This window comes from Ranitomeya variabilis, chromosome 8, assembly GCF_051348905.1.
Source record: "Ranitomeya variabilis isolate aRanVar5 chromosome 8, aRanVar5.hap1, whole genome shotgun sequence".
Lineage (NCBI taxonomy): Eukaryota > Metazoa > Chordata > Amphibia > Anura > Dendrobatidae > Ranitomeya > Ranitomeya variabilis.
In genome coordinates, this window is record NC_135239.1 from 122,146,359 (window position 1) to 122,159,983 (window position 13,625).

The window sequence follows — 13,625 nt, forward strand, 5'->3', positions numbered from 1 at the left end:
GTAATACTTGGCCATTTATTTTTTTGGGGTAAATTCTCCTTGTAAAAAAAAAATAATAATTAGTGGGAGATAAAGGTTGGCAAGTCTGCCTCTGTGCCATTGCTGTGTGTGGCATCTGTCTCTCATTGTGTGCCACCGAAAACCACTGTGTAATACTGGGCCTTTTTTTTTTTTTCTAAATTCTCCCTTTAAAAAAAAAAAAAATAATTAGTGGGAGATAAAGATTGGCAAGTCTGCCTCTGTGCCAGTCCTGTGTGTGGCATCTGTCTCTCATTGTGTGCCACCGAAAACCACTGTGTAATACTTGGCCATTTATTTTTTGGGGGTAAATTCTCCCTGTAAAAAAAAAATAATCAGTGGGAGATAAAGATTGGCAAGTCTGCCTCTGTGCCAGTCCTGTGTGTGGCATCTGTCTCTCATTGTGTGCCACAGAAAACCTAGTGTGTAATATTGTTTTTTTTTTTTTTTTTTTAATTCTCCCAGAAAAAAAAAATAAAATAGTGGGAGATTAAGATTGGCATTTCTGCTTGAGTGCTGGTCCTGTGTGTGCCATCTGTCTCAAATTATTAAAGAAGCTCAGTCTGCAATGCCTGAAAAGGTATCCGATAGTAGAAAGAGTGCAGTCTGGCATTTTTTTAAACAACATCCAAATGATCAGCGCAAAGTCATCTGTCAAAAATGTTCAACTACCTTAAGCAGAGGTCAGAATCTTAAAAGTCTAAATACAAGTTGCATGCATAGACATTTATCCACCATGCATTTGCAAGCCTGGACTAACTACCAAACGTCCCTAAAGGTTGCAGCACCCTCGGCCAATGAAGCTAGTCAGCAACGCTACATCCCTTCCCTCCCTGTAAGCCCACCATTTTCCGCGCCACCTGCAGTATCTGTGCAGCTTTCGTCGCCAGGCCAAAGCAGTCAGGGAATCACCAGGTTAGTAGTAGGAAACACTGCATGTAGGGCACCGGCAAGAATACCATCTCCAACCCTCTCTCAGTCACCCATGTCCACCGGCACCACCGCTAGTTCCACGATCTCCAGCTCTCCAGTCCAGCTCACCCTACATGAGACTCTTGTTAGGAAAAGGAAGTACTCATCCTCGCATCCGCGTACACAGGGTTTGAACGCCCACATTGCTAGACTAATCTCATTAGAGATGATGCCCTACCGGTTAGTTGAAAGCGAAGCTTTCAAAGCGCTGATGGACTACGCTGTACCATGCTACGAGCTACCCAGTCGGCACTTCTTTTCTAGAAAAGCCATCCCAGCCCTCCAACAGCATGTTAAAGACCGCATCGTCCATGTACTCAGGCAGTCTGTGACTACAAAGGTGCACCTGACAACAGATGCATGGACCAGTAGGCATGGCCAGGGACGTTACGTGTCCATCACGGCACACTGGGTGAATGTGGTGGATGCAGGGTCCACAGGGGACAGCAATATTGGGACAGTTCTGCCTAGCCCACGGTCAAGGAAAGAGTTGGCTGCAGGCGTTCGCCCCCCTCCATCTCATCCTCCTCCTGGAGAAGCGAGAGCTCGTCCAGACCGCAGTCGCACATCCACTCCATCCGCAGCTGCCACTGTTGCACACCAGGTGTGCCATTATGGGACAGCTAGTGGCAAGCGTCAGCAGGCTGTATTGGCAATGAAGTGTTTGGGCGACAACAGACACACCGCGGAAGTTCTGTCCGAGTTCTTGCAGAAAGAAACTCAGTCATGGCTGGGCACTGTACATCTTGAGGCAGGCAAGGTAGTGAGTGATAACAGAAGGCATTTCATGGCTGCCATAGCCCTTTCCCAACTGAAACACATTCCTTGCCTGGCTCACACCTTAAACCTGGTGGTGCAGTGCTTCCTGAAAAGTTATCCGGGGTTACCCGACCTGCTCCTCAAAGTGCGCAGACTTTGCTCGCATATCCGCCGTTCGCCCGTACACTCCAGCCGTATGCAGAACTATCAGCGTTCTTTGAACCTTCCTCAGCATCGCCTAATCATCGACGTTGCAACAAGGTGGAACTCCACACTGCACATGCTTCAGAGAGTGTGCGAACAGAGGCGTGATGTTATGTATTTGTGGGAGGATACACGGGCAGGCAGTTGGATGGCAGACATGGAGTTGTCAGGTGTGCAGTGGTCGAAGCTACAAGACCTGTGTCAAGTCCTTCAGTGTTTTGAGGAATGCACACGGCTGGTTAGTGCAGACAACGCCATAATAAACATGAGCATCCCCCTAATGCGTCTGCTGATGCAAAGTTTGACGCACATAAAGGAGCAGGCGTCTGCAGCCGAGGAAGAGGAAAGCCTTGATGACAGTCAGCCATTGTCTGGTCAGGGCCGTGTAGAGGACGCGGTAGCGGGCGAAGAGGAGGAGGAGGACAAGGAGGATGATGGGGATGAGTACTTTTTTAATGAGGAAGCTTCTCCTGGGCCAACAGAAATTAGTGGCGTTGCAAGTCCAGGTTCTGTTTTTTTAAGGGAGACAAGTGACGTAGATTTGCCTGTAACTGCCCCTCAAACCAGCACAACCGCAGATTTGACAACTGGAACTTTGGCCCACATGGCGGATTATGCCTTACGTATCCTCAAAAGGGACACACGCATTATTAAAATGATGAGCGATGACGATTACTGGTTGGCCTGCATCCTTGACCCTCGCTATAAAGGCAAATTGCAAAATATTATGCCACATAAGAACCTCGAACAAATATTAGCAACCAAACAAGCTACTCTTGTAGACCGTTTGATTCAGGCATTCCCAGCACACAGCGCCGGTGATGGTTCTCACACAAGCTGCAGGGGGCTACAGGGCAGAGGTGTTAGAGGTGCACAGATCAGAAGTGGCGTTGGACAGAGGGGTTTTCTGACCAGGTTGTGGAGTGATTTCGCAATGACCGCAGACAGGACAGGTACTGCAGCATCTATTCAAAGTGACAGGAGACAACATTTGTCCAGTATGGTTACTAACTATTTTTCATCCCTTATCAATGTTCTCCCTCAACCGTCATTCCCATTTGATTACTGGGCATCCAAATTAGACACCTGGCCTGAATTGGCAGAATATGCATTGCAGGAGCTTGCTTGCCCAGCAGCTAGTGTTCTATCAGAAAGAGTATTCAGTGCTGCTGGTTCAATATTAACCGAAAAAAGGACTCGTCTGGCTACCCAAAATGTGGATGATCTCACCTTCATTAAAATGAACCACTCCTGGATTTCAAATTATTTTGCCCCACCTTTCCCGGCTGACACCTAGCTTTCCTATAAAAAGGTCTTGCTTGTGGACTGGTCTTACTGAGTGTTCCAATCTCTTAATTTGCAGCAGCTGTTTGTCCAGCATACGACATGTTTACACCTCCGTCAATGGGAAAATTCCCCCCACGGGGCCGTGGTCTCGCCACTTGGCGCAAGAACCCGTTACAGTGCTGTTTGTCTGAAGAGGTGGGTGTGCCCGCTTTTGGTCGACGGCACTGCCACTGGGTCCCTCATAGTACAATGAAGTGTCTCTGGTGGTGGTGGTGTGCACCCAACGTCAGACACACCGTTGTAACATGAGGGGACCTGGGACGGTACCGCCGGCCACAAGAGAGTTCCCCCCAGCTCAAACTGTGCTCTACCACGTGCAAAATTATCTCGCACAGCTCCACCAATGTTTAGTCTATGCGCTGACATCATTCAATGCCTGGCACTGACAATACCAATTTGTTGACATCTATGATGCTAGTTAAAGTAGTCTGGGTCAGTGTCCTATATTGACACCAGTAAATACTTACTGCCAAATTACTTTGTCAGAAACTCAGAAGAGCCCACCCCTGTACCTAAGTATGCCACACTTTTTTTTTTTGTTGTTTTGCGAGACATTAACATCTATTTATTTTTTGTGAGTACTAACTGTGTCAGACACTCCTTGCAATCCTCCTCTGCTGACCACAATGCTGCCTGTGTATCCATGTAACCGATTTAAAACTGCCTTTGAGCCTATTTTTTGTTATTTTAGGCCTTCGTTAGCCTGTCTGCGGTCCTTCCTTGCAATACTCCTCCACTGACCACAATGCTGCCTGTGTATCCATGTAACCAATTTAAAACGGCCTTGAGCCTATTTTTTGTTATTTTAGGCCTTCATTAGCCTGTCTGCGGGCCTTCATTAGCCTGTCTGCGGTCCCTCCTTGCAATACTCCTCCACTGACCACAATGCTGCCTGTGTATCCATGTAACCTATTTAAAACTGCCATGAGCCTATTTTTTGTTATTTTAGGCCTTCATTAGCCTGTCTGCGGGCCTTCATTAGCCTGTCTGCGGTCCCTCCTTGCAATACTCCTCCACTGACTACAATGCTGCCTATGTATCCATGTAACCGATTTTAGACTGCCTTGAGCCTATTTTTATTTATTTTAGGCCTTCGTTAGCCTGTCTGCGGTCCCTCCTTGCAATACTCCTCCACTGACCACAATGCTGCCTGTGTATCCATGTAACCTATTTAAAACTGCCATGAGCCTATTTTTTGTTATTTTAGGCCTTCATTAGCCTGTCTGCGGGCCTTCATTAGCCTGTCTGCGGTCCCTCCTTGCAATACTCCTCCACTGACCACAATGCTGCCTGTGTATCCATGTAACCGATTTAAAACTGCCTTGAGCCTATTTTTTGTTATTTTAGGCCTTCGTTAGCCTGTCTGCGGTCCCTCCTTGCAATACTCCTCCACTGACCACAATGCTGCCTGTGTATCCATGTAACCGATTTAAAACTGCCTTGAGCCTATTTTTTGTTATTTTAGGCCTTCGTTAGCCTGTCTGCGGTCCCTCCTTGCAATACTCCTCCACTGACCACAATGCTGCCTGTGTATCCATGTAACCTATTTAAAACTGCCTTGAGCCTATTTTTTGTTATTTTAGGCCTTCATTAGCCTGTCTGCGGGCCCTCCTTGCAATCCTCCTCCGCTGACCACACCAATGCTGCCCGTGTACCCCTGGAACCTATTTAAAAGTTCATAGAGCCTATTTATATATTTTATTTAATATTAATAAAGCCATGATGGACTACACTGTACCACGCTACAAGCTAACCAGTCGACACTTCTTTTGCGAGAAAAGCCATCCCAACCCTCCACCAGCATGTAAAAGACCGCATTGTCCATGCACTCTGGCAATCTGTGAGTACAAAGGTGCACCTGACAACAGACGCATGGACCTGTAGGCATGGCCACGGAATGTTACGTGTCCATTACGGCGCAATGTGTTAATGTGGTGGATGCATGGTCCACAGGGGACAGCCTACTAAGTCTGTCTGCAGTCCCTAATTCAAATTGTCCTCCACTGTCTAAATCTGAGCTTCAACCTTCTGGCTCTCCTTAAGTGCTTTTTTTAAAAAAAATTGGTGGTTGGGGCCTAATAACTCTGTCTGCCGCTCCCTGGTGTTGACCTCAACTGAATAAATCTGAGCTTCAACCTTCCGGCTCTCATTTTTTGTTTTTTTTTAATTGGTGGTTGGGGCCTAATACCTCTGTTTGCCACTCCCTGGTGTTCTCCTCAACTGAATAAATCTGAGCTTTAACCTTCTGGCTCTCATTAAGTGCTTTTTTTAAAAAAAATTTGTGTGTTGGGGCCTAATAACTCTGTCTGCCGCTCCCTGGTGTTCTCCTCAACTGTATAAAGCTCAGCTTCAACCTTCTGGCTCTCATTAAGTGTTTTTTTTTTTTTTAAATTGGTGTTTGGGCCTAATACCTCTGTTTGCCGCTCCCTGGTGTTCTCCTCAACTGAATAAATCTGAGCTTCAACCTTCTGGCTCTCATTTTTTTTTTTTTTTTTTAAATTGGTGGTTGGGGCCTAATACCTCTGTTTGCCGCTCCCTGGTGTTCTCGTCAACTGAATAAATCTGAGCTTTAACCTTCTGGCTCTCATTTAGTGCTTTTTTTAAAAAAAATTGGTGTTTGGGGCCTAATACCTCTGTTTGCCGCTCACTGTTGTTTGTCCTCAACTGTATAAAGCTGAGCTTCAACCTTCTGGCTCTCATTAAATGCTGTTTTTTAAAAAATTGGTGGTTAGGGCCTACTAACGGTGTCTGCCGCTCCCTGGTGTTTGTCCTCAACTGTATAAAGCTGAGCTTCAACCTTCTGGCTCTCATTAAGTGTTTTTTTTTTAAAAAATTGGTGTTTGGGGCCTAATACCTCTGTTTGCCGCTCCCTGGTGTTCTCCTCAGCTGAATAAATCTGAGCTTCAACCTTCTGGCTCTCATTTTTTTTTAATTTTTTTTTTAAATTGGTGTTTGGGGCCTAATACCTCTGTTTGCCGCTCCCTGTTGTTTGTCCTCAACTGTATAAAGCTGAGCTTCAACCTTCTGGCTTTCGGCCTATAGTATCAGATATTAAACAGTATTTGGCCTTCAACTTTGGTTGCGGCCTACTAACGGTGTCTGCCGCTCCCTGGTGTTTGTCCTCAACTGTATAAAGCTGAGCTTCAACCTTCTGGCTCTCATTAAGTGCTGTTTTTAAAAAAATTGGTGGTTAGGGCCTACTAACGGTGTCTGCCGCTCCCTGGTGTTTGTCCTCAACTGTATAAAGCTGAGCTTCAACCTTCTGGCTCTCATTAAGTGTTTTTTTTTTTTAAATTGGTGTTTGGGGCCTAATACCTCTGTTTGCCACTCCCTGTTGTTTGTCCTCAACTGTATAAAGCTGAGCTTCAACCTTCTGGCTTTCGGTCTATAGTATCAGATATTAAACAGCATTTGGCCTTCAACTTTGGTTGCGGCCTACTAACGGTGTCTGCCGCTCCCTGGTGTTTGTCCTCAACTGTATAAAGCTGAGCTTCAACCTTCTGGCTCTCATTAAGTGCTGTTTTTTAAAAAATTGGTGGTTAGGGCCTACTAACGGTGTCTGCCGCTCCCTGGTGTTGTCCTCCTCCTGAGTGTTCTCCTCCTCCTTGGTGTTCTCCTCCAGGTTGCCTTGTCTGAGCTTCAACCTTCTGGCTCTCATTAAGTGCTTTTTTAACAAAAAATTGGTGGTTAGGGCCTACTAACGGTGTCTGCCGCTCCATGGTGTTGTCCTCCACTGTATAAAGCTGAGCTTCAGTCTTTAGGCTTTTGGCCTATAGTAGCAGATATTAAACTGCATTTGGCCTACTAGTGTGGTTGGGCCCTTAAAACAGTGTCTGCTGCTCCTGGGTTTGCTACTCCACTGAACAAAGCAATGCCGCCTGTTTCGTCCTGTTACCAATTTTGAACTGCATTTAGCCTACTTTATTCTTTGGCCCTATATCTGTTTCCTCCTCATCCTGCCCATTGCCCAGCCACTGCTAGATGAGTCTGCTGGTACATTGACCTAGACCACTACATTCCCCTTGCACTCTACACAGTCAGAATCTGACCCTGCTGAAAGTAAGGTTCCCCTTCCCGCATGTTATACCACCTTACACAAGGACAAAGAGGAAGGTGCAGATGAAAGTGCAGGTTCCTTCATCAGGTGGGGGGCATACTCGTTGGCAACGTCACTGGCACAGGGCCCCTCAGAGTACGCAAAAGTGTCGCTGCTGGTGGGAGGCACCCCCGCCGTGCAAACACACCGCTGTACTTTGAGAGGCCCTGTGCTAGTGCCAATGCCGAGTGGGCCCCCCTGCTTGCTTAGGATCACAGCACTTGCAAACTTGACATACTTGCCTCTCACTGCTCCACCGCCGTGACGTAGTCCACGTTTCCTGGGCCCACTAAAACCTTGAACCAGCCCTACCCCCCACAACTGTTGCCAAATGACCCCCAATTTCCAATGCCCAACTATTATTATAAAGTTAATTAAGATTGACAAGCTTCAGAAACAAGAATGGATGTTTTTGGCATTAAAATGGGCACTGTAGGTGTTTTCCTCGCCTCCACTCACTGTCGACTATGCTTCCCCATTGACTTGCATTGGGTTTCGTGTTTCGGTCGATCCCCGACTTTTAGCGATAATCGGCCGACTGCACTCGACTCTGGACAAAGTCGGGTTTCGCAAAACCCGACTCGATCTTAAAAAAATGAAAGTCGCTCAACCCTACTCTTCACTAATGTAAGAAGTGTCTGTGTGTCAAATTTGGGGGCTCTAGCTATTAAATTAAAGGGTTAAATGGCAGAAAAAATTGGCGTGGGCTCCCGCGCAATTTTCTCTGCCAGAGTGGTAAATCCAGTGACTGAGGGCAGATATTAATAGCCTAGAGAGGGTCCATGGTTATTGGCCCCCCCTGGCTACAAACATCTGCCCCCAGCCACCCCAGAAAAGGCACATCTGGAAGAAGCGCCTATTCTGGCACTTGGCCACTCTCTTCCCACTCCCGTGTAGCAGTGGGATATGGGGTAATGAAGGGTTAATGTCAACTTGCTATTGTAAGCTGACATTAAGCCAGATTAATAATGGAGAGGCGTCAATTATGACACCTATCCATTATTAATCCAATAGTATGAAGTGGTTAATAAAACACACACATTATTACAAAGTATTTTAATGAAATAAATACACATGGTGTTGTAATATTTTATTATTCTCTTAATCCAGCTGAAGACCATCGTCCTGAAACAAAGTTAAAAAAACAAACAACAATATTCCATACCTTCTGTCGTTATGTCCCACGATGTAAATCCATCTGAAGGGGTTAAATCATTTTACACCCAGGAGCTTGGCTAATGCAATTGTGCTCCTGTGTGTAAAACCCCAGCGAACGAATGAAACGCAGGGTGACCTGTAGTTACCTAGAGTTACGGTGAGGCGCCCTCTGCTGGATGTCCTCATGAACTGCCGCCTGGTAAAAGTTCCCACGCTCGAGTTCATATGAGGACATCCAGCAGAGGGCGCCTCACCGCAACTCAAGGTAACTACAGGACATTCCCCTGCATTTCATTCATTCACCAGATGTGCCTTTTCTGGGGTGGCTGGGGGCAGATGTTTGTAGCCAGGGGGGGCCAATAACCATGGACCCTCTCTAGGCTATTAATATCTGCCCTCAGTCACTGGCTTTACCACTCTGGCGGAGAAAATTGCGCGGGAGCCCACGACAATTTTTTCCGCGATTTAACCCTTTAATTTCATAGCTAGAGCCCCCAAATTTGACACACAGACACTTCTTACATTAGTGAAGAGGAATATGTAATAAAAGAAGGCATATGAGATGTAAACTGTATGTAAACCATGTCTCATATCCTGTCGGGTTTGTGAAAGAGAGCAAAAGCCGGCAATTGAATTAGCAGCTTTTATGCTATCTAGCGCTGCATTAAATATAAATATACATATATAGATGTCTCACTGACATATATATGTATATATACACATTCTAGGTGTATATATCTATTCTATTCTAACCTGTCAGTGTGATTTTACTGTACACCGCACTGAATTACCGGCTTTTCAAAGGACACCGGTGCGTAAAAATCGGACAGCAATACGGATGTCATACAGATGTTGCGATAAAAAAATCGCATGACACTCGCATGATATTCCTGTTTTTTCGGTCCGTTTTTTCTCTCGCAAGTGGAAAGGGGCCCTTAGGTTGACTAAACTCTTAGAACCCCAGTTCTGCTTGTCTAAATTACAAAATGTCTTTGTCTAAATTTCAGGCTTTGATGACATTATACTAATTAAGACTCCATTAGATCCTTTTTAGATTGTGTTTTGTTACCTTATTCACCAGGTGCCTCATCATATTTTAGCAATCGATTAAGAAAAATGCCAACACAGCTACTACACACTTGTTTCAATAATATAACACTCAATATGTGAGCTATGTCAGACACACAGCTCAACTTATAAGGATGAACAATTAGTTTTCTTCAATAAGATGAATGCATGAAGCGGCACTCACCACTGAAGAAACGAGTACTTCCATTGATCTCATGCATTGGACTTAGCTACTCTGATGATGTCTCTTCCCATGTTGCAGAGGTCACACAGGATGAGACATCATGACAGGGGTCAGGTTGTACAGAGACCCACACATTGGACAAGGCATGAGAATCACAGAATGGCTAGAAAGGAATATAGCGGGAACTATTTCAGAGCAAAATCCTCATCAGTTCCATACGATTTGGATTTGCAGTTGTGAATTTATTTGGGGACTTTTCCGCAGAAAATCTGACACATTGGAACAGACACAGCCAGGTCCCCCTCCGCCACACATACCATTTAGATCTGGACCTTCTCCACCTATAGTAGGCTACTTTCACACATCAGGTTTTTGCCGTCATGTCAGTTCCGGCGTCGTGCCGCTGCACCGGATCCGGCGTAAAATGTGAAAAACTGATGGAACGGATCCGGTTTTCCGCCGGTTCTGACAACTGGATCCGTTGCATCAGTTTCTTCAGTTTTTTTATCTGTTTTTTGATGGATCCGGTTTTTAAAAACGCCCCTGGGAGGCTCCCAAATGTGATTTGCCACTAAAAACCTATAGTGTTCCTACAGCCCATCTGCGACAGGTTGTAGAGGAGCAAGTGTTTTGAGAGCAAGATGGATGTCATTATCGTGAAATATTCTGAAGATCAACGTGGATTTTACTGTGGAGGCAAATCGCTTGAAAACAATTGTTCTGGAGGAGCGAGAGAGACAGCGCACTATGAGTCTGCGCCGACGGTGTTTGTGGATCCACCCCATCACTGCACAGAGAATGACACATGGGGTGTTTTCTACACTGTACATGGGGCTACGAGGAGACCCAGAGAAATTGTTCTCATATGTGTGGATGAAAGCGGAGAACTCTGATCTATTGGTGGACCGAATTGCTCATCTCATCCGAAGGAGTAACACGTATTGCAGATTCTCCATTTCACCGGCAGAGCGTCTGATGGTCACTCTTCAGTAAGCCATAACTGGCTGGATCAGGATATTTCAACTATAAAAAATACTCCTCTATTGTGCTGATGGCCATCGCAGATGCGGAATACAAATTTATAGCGGTGGGTATTGGGGTGGATGGCCGCTCCAATGATTCCGAAGTTTTCAAATTGTCTGCTATGAGCTGTCATCTGTATGGAAACACCTTCCAATTCCCCCCCTAGACCACTGCCTCAATCCTCTGGGCCACCAATGCCTTTTGTTTGTGTTGGGGATGAAGCCTTCCAACTGTCGGAACACCTGCTGAAACCCTACTCCAGTAGTGGATTAACGTAAACTAAAAGAATTTTCAATTACCGCCTCTCACGAGCATGCAGAATGGTGGAGTGCGCTTTTGACCGCCAAATGGCGAGTTCTATTGACAGCTATAAACTTGAAGACTGAGACTGTTGACGAAGTGGTGAAAGTGTGTGTAGTCCTGCACAATTATGTGCTATGCAAGGAACATATTTCCATTGAAGACCACTCTGAAGAAACCACCTTGGCTGATTATCACAACATTACGTATAGAAGTTCTGTGTCAGTTTCCCGAATGAGGGACAAATTTGCAGAATACTTTATTTCACCTGAAGGAAGAGTAGATTGGCAGGATGAGAGAGTTTGAACAATTTGTCTTGGACCTTGTAACCCAAAGTATTTTACCCAAGTTGTGTACATGTTTGGGTTGTAGCCAAATTATTTTACCTTCTTTTACCAAAGTTGTGTACCTTTTTGGGTTGTACCTAAAATATTTTCCCTTTAACCACATTATTAAACATTGTTTTACCCAACTTATTTAACCTTATAAATAAAAGAATTTTTTTAAAAACAAATAATTTTATTAAACAAAATTTTTTAAGAAATGTAATTTTTATAAGTTTGCATAGTTCGGGGTGGAGATATTGCTGGAGGGGCTGTCAGATTGGGACACTTTGACATTGGGAGTGTGGAGAGAGGAATGTGATGGTGAAGGATCAGTAGGTAAAACAGGTGAGGGGGTGGAGAAAGAAAGAGAACGGGTGGACATGAAGCCGGGAGTAGTATTTGGAATTTGGAAGGTTGGAGTGGATGGATTGGGAGGCAGAAGAGGTGATGGGTGGAGAAGAGGGTTGTGATAGTGGCATGATGGGTGAAGGAGACTGGTAGTAGTGGGCAGGGAGAGAAGGCACAGATGATGGTGGGAACTGGTATGGGACGGGATGTTGGTACGGGTCAGGATGCTGGGACTGGGCATGAGCAGGATGCTGGGACGGGTCAGGATGCTGGGATGGGGCACAGACAGGATGCTGGGACAGGGCACGGGCAGGATGCTGGAACGGGTCAGGGGCAGGATGCTGGTAGTGGCTGGAGGGACAGTGGCTGGAGGGGGGGCAGATATAGTAGCTTGGGAGATAACGAGCGCTAGAGCAGACTGGCACGATTGCATTACTTGCATCTGCTGATCAGGAGATAGCTTATCCATGCGCTTGAGTACCGACCGGAAAAAAGTGTGGTTCGGTGATTGACTTACATCTGAATACATCCGTTGCAGAAGTGTATGCAACTGAAGAATACTTTTATCAAATTAAAACCTGCATTCAGGTGCAAGAACTCGGGCGCATAGCTCTGTACCTGACCCCTCTGGCGCTGCCGCCCCGAAGCCACAGGTGTACTAGAGGTAGCAGCATCAGAGGGGTGGGATACAGGAAAAGCTATATCCTCACCAGCAGATTCATGCAACGCAGGCGGCCATGATGCTCCAGCATTGGTGGATGGGACCGAGGGATCAGATGTAAGGGAAGGCTGGGAAGGTGCAGAGGGGCCGGGACTGTCAAAGTGTCCCGCGGTGGCGGACTCCTGAGGGATCACCCCAGAAGGGTTCAACTCTGCTGCAGGCTTCCAAGTGCTGCAGACAGTGCTGTGGAACAAAGAGAAAAAAATATATAATTAATATATTGATATTGCATGGCCCTGGCTGAAACACCAAAAAAGGGTTAGACATGTAAACATTTGTTATTAAATGGGGTGGGGAATATTTACCTTCAGCTCACCATCGTTGACCTGAGGAACGACAGGGCCCTTGCATATTTATACTTGCTCCTGCGTCCTTCAGATCCACTCGGGGCCCGCATCTCTTTGTTGAACTCTTTCTTGAAGCGATCCCTGATCAACCGCCACTGCTTGACAATCCTCTCGCCTGAAAAGTGAAAGCACAAATTGGTTAGTATGCAACACTTTAAATCCACCAACATAACTGAACTTTGTATACTTACGTGCTTGATTCTGGGCCCGAACATCGAGGTCCTCCCAGTTGTCTACAAGCTGTTGGCAGACTTGCTCCCAGAGCCGACGGGTCACAATTACATCAGCGTGGCGGCGGTCACCCATGTTCCACAGTGGGATCCCTCTCTCGGATCAGATCGATGAGGAGGTCGATATTTAGCCGGGCCTCCTCACTGTCCAACTGGGGAGCACGCTGTGAAGCCTGTTAAAAAAGAAAAAAAAAAAAAAAAAAGATAGATTCAAAACAACATAAAGTTTAAAAAAAAAAAAAAAAAAAGAGAAAAAAGGTGCTTATCCGATGACCACTGCCCTGACTCGCTCGTCGATGACCCTGGGAGCCGCTCTGAGGACCTCTGGATCGAGCACCAGAATCAGAAGACTATAAGAAAAAAAAATTATATGCTTGTATGTTGGCCTTTTAGTAGTGATGAGCGAATATACTCGTTACTCGAGAATGCTCGGGGGTATTTTTTAGTGCTCGGAGTTTTAGTTTTTAGCGCCACAGCTGAATGATTTACATCTGTTAGCCAGCATAAGTACATGTGGGGGTTGC

General features: G+C 45.9%; 1 long non-coding RNA gene across 1 annotated transcript; it reads right to left on the minus strand.

Annotated features, from left to right (window-relative positions):
- Positions 1-11,682: 11,682 nt before the first annotated feature.
- LOC143788652 (uncharacterized) lies at positions 11,683-13,563 on the minus strand. The gene is made up of 3 exons (XR_013218696.1): positions 13,063-13,563; positions 12,830-12,986; positions 11,683-12,707 (listed from the first exon to the last, which is right to left on the minus strand). It is a non-coding gene; the product is annotated as an uncharacterized LOC143788652 (long non-coding RNA).
- Positions 13,564-13,625: the final 62 nt, after the last annotated feature.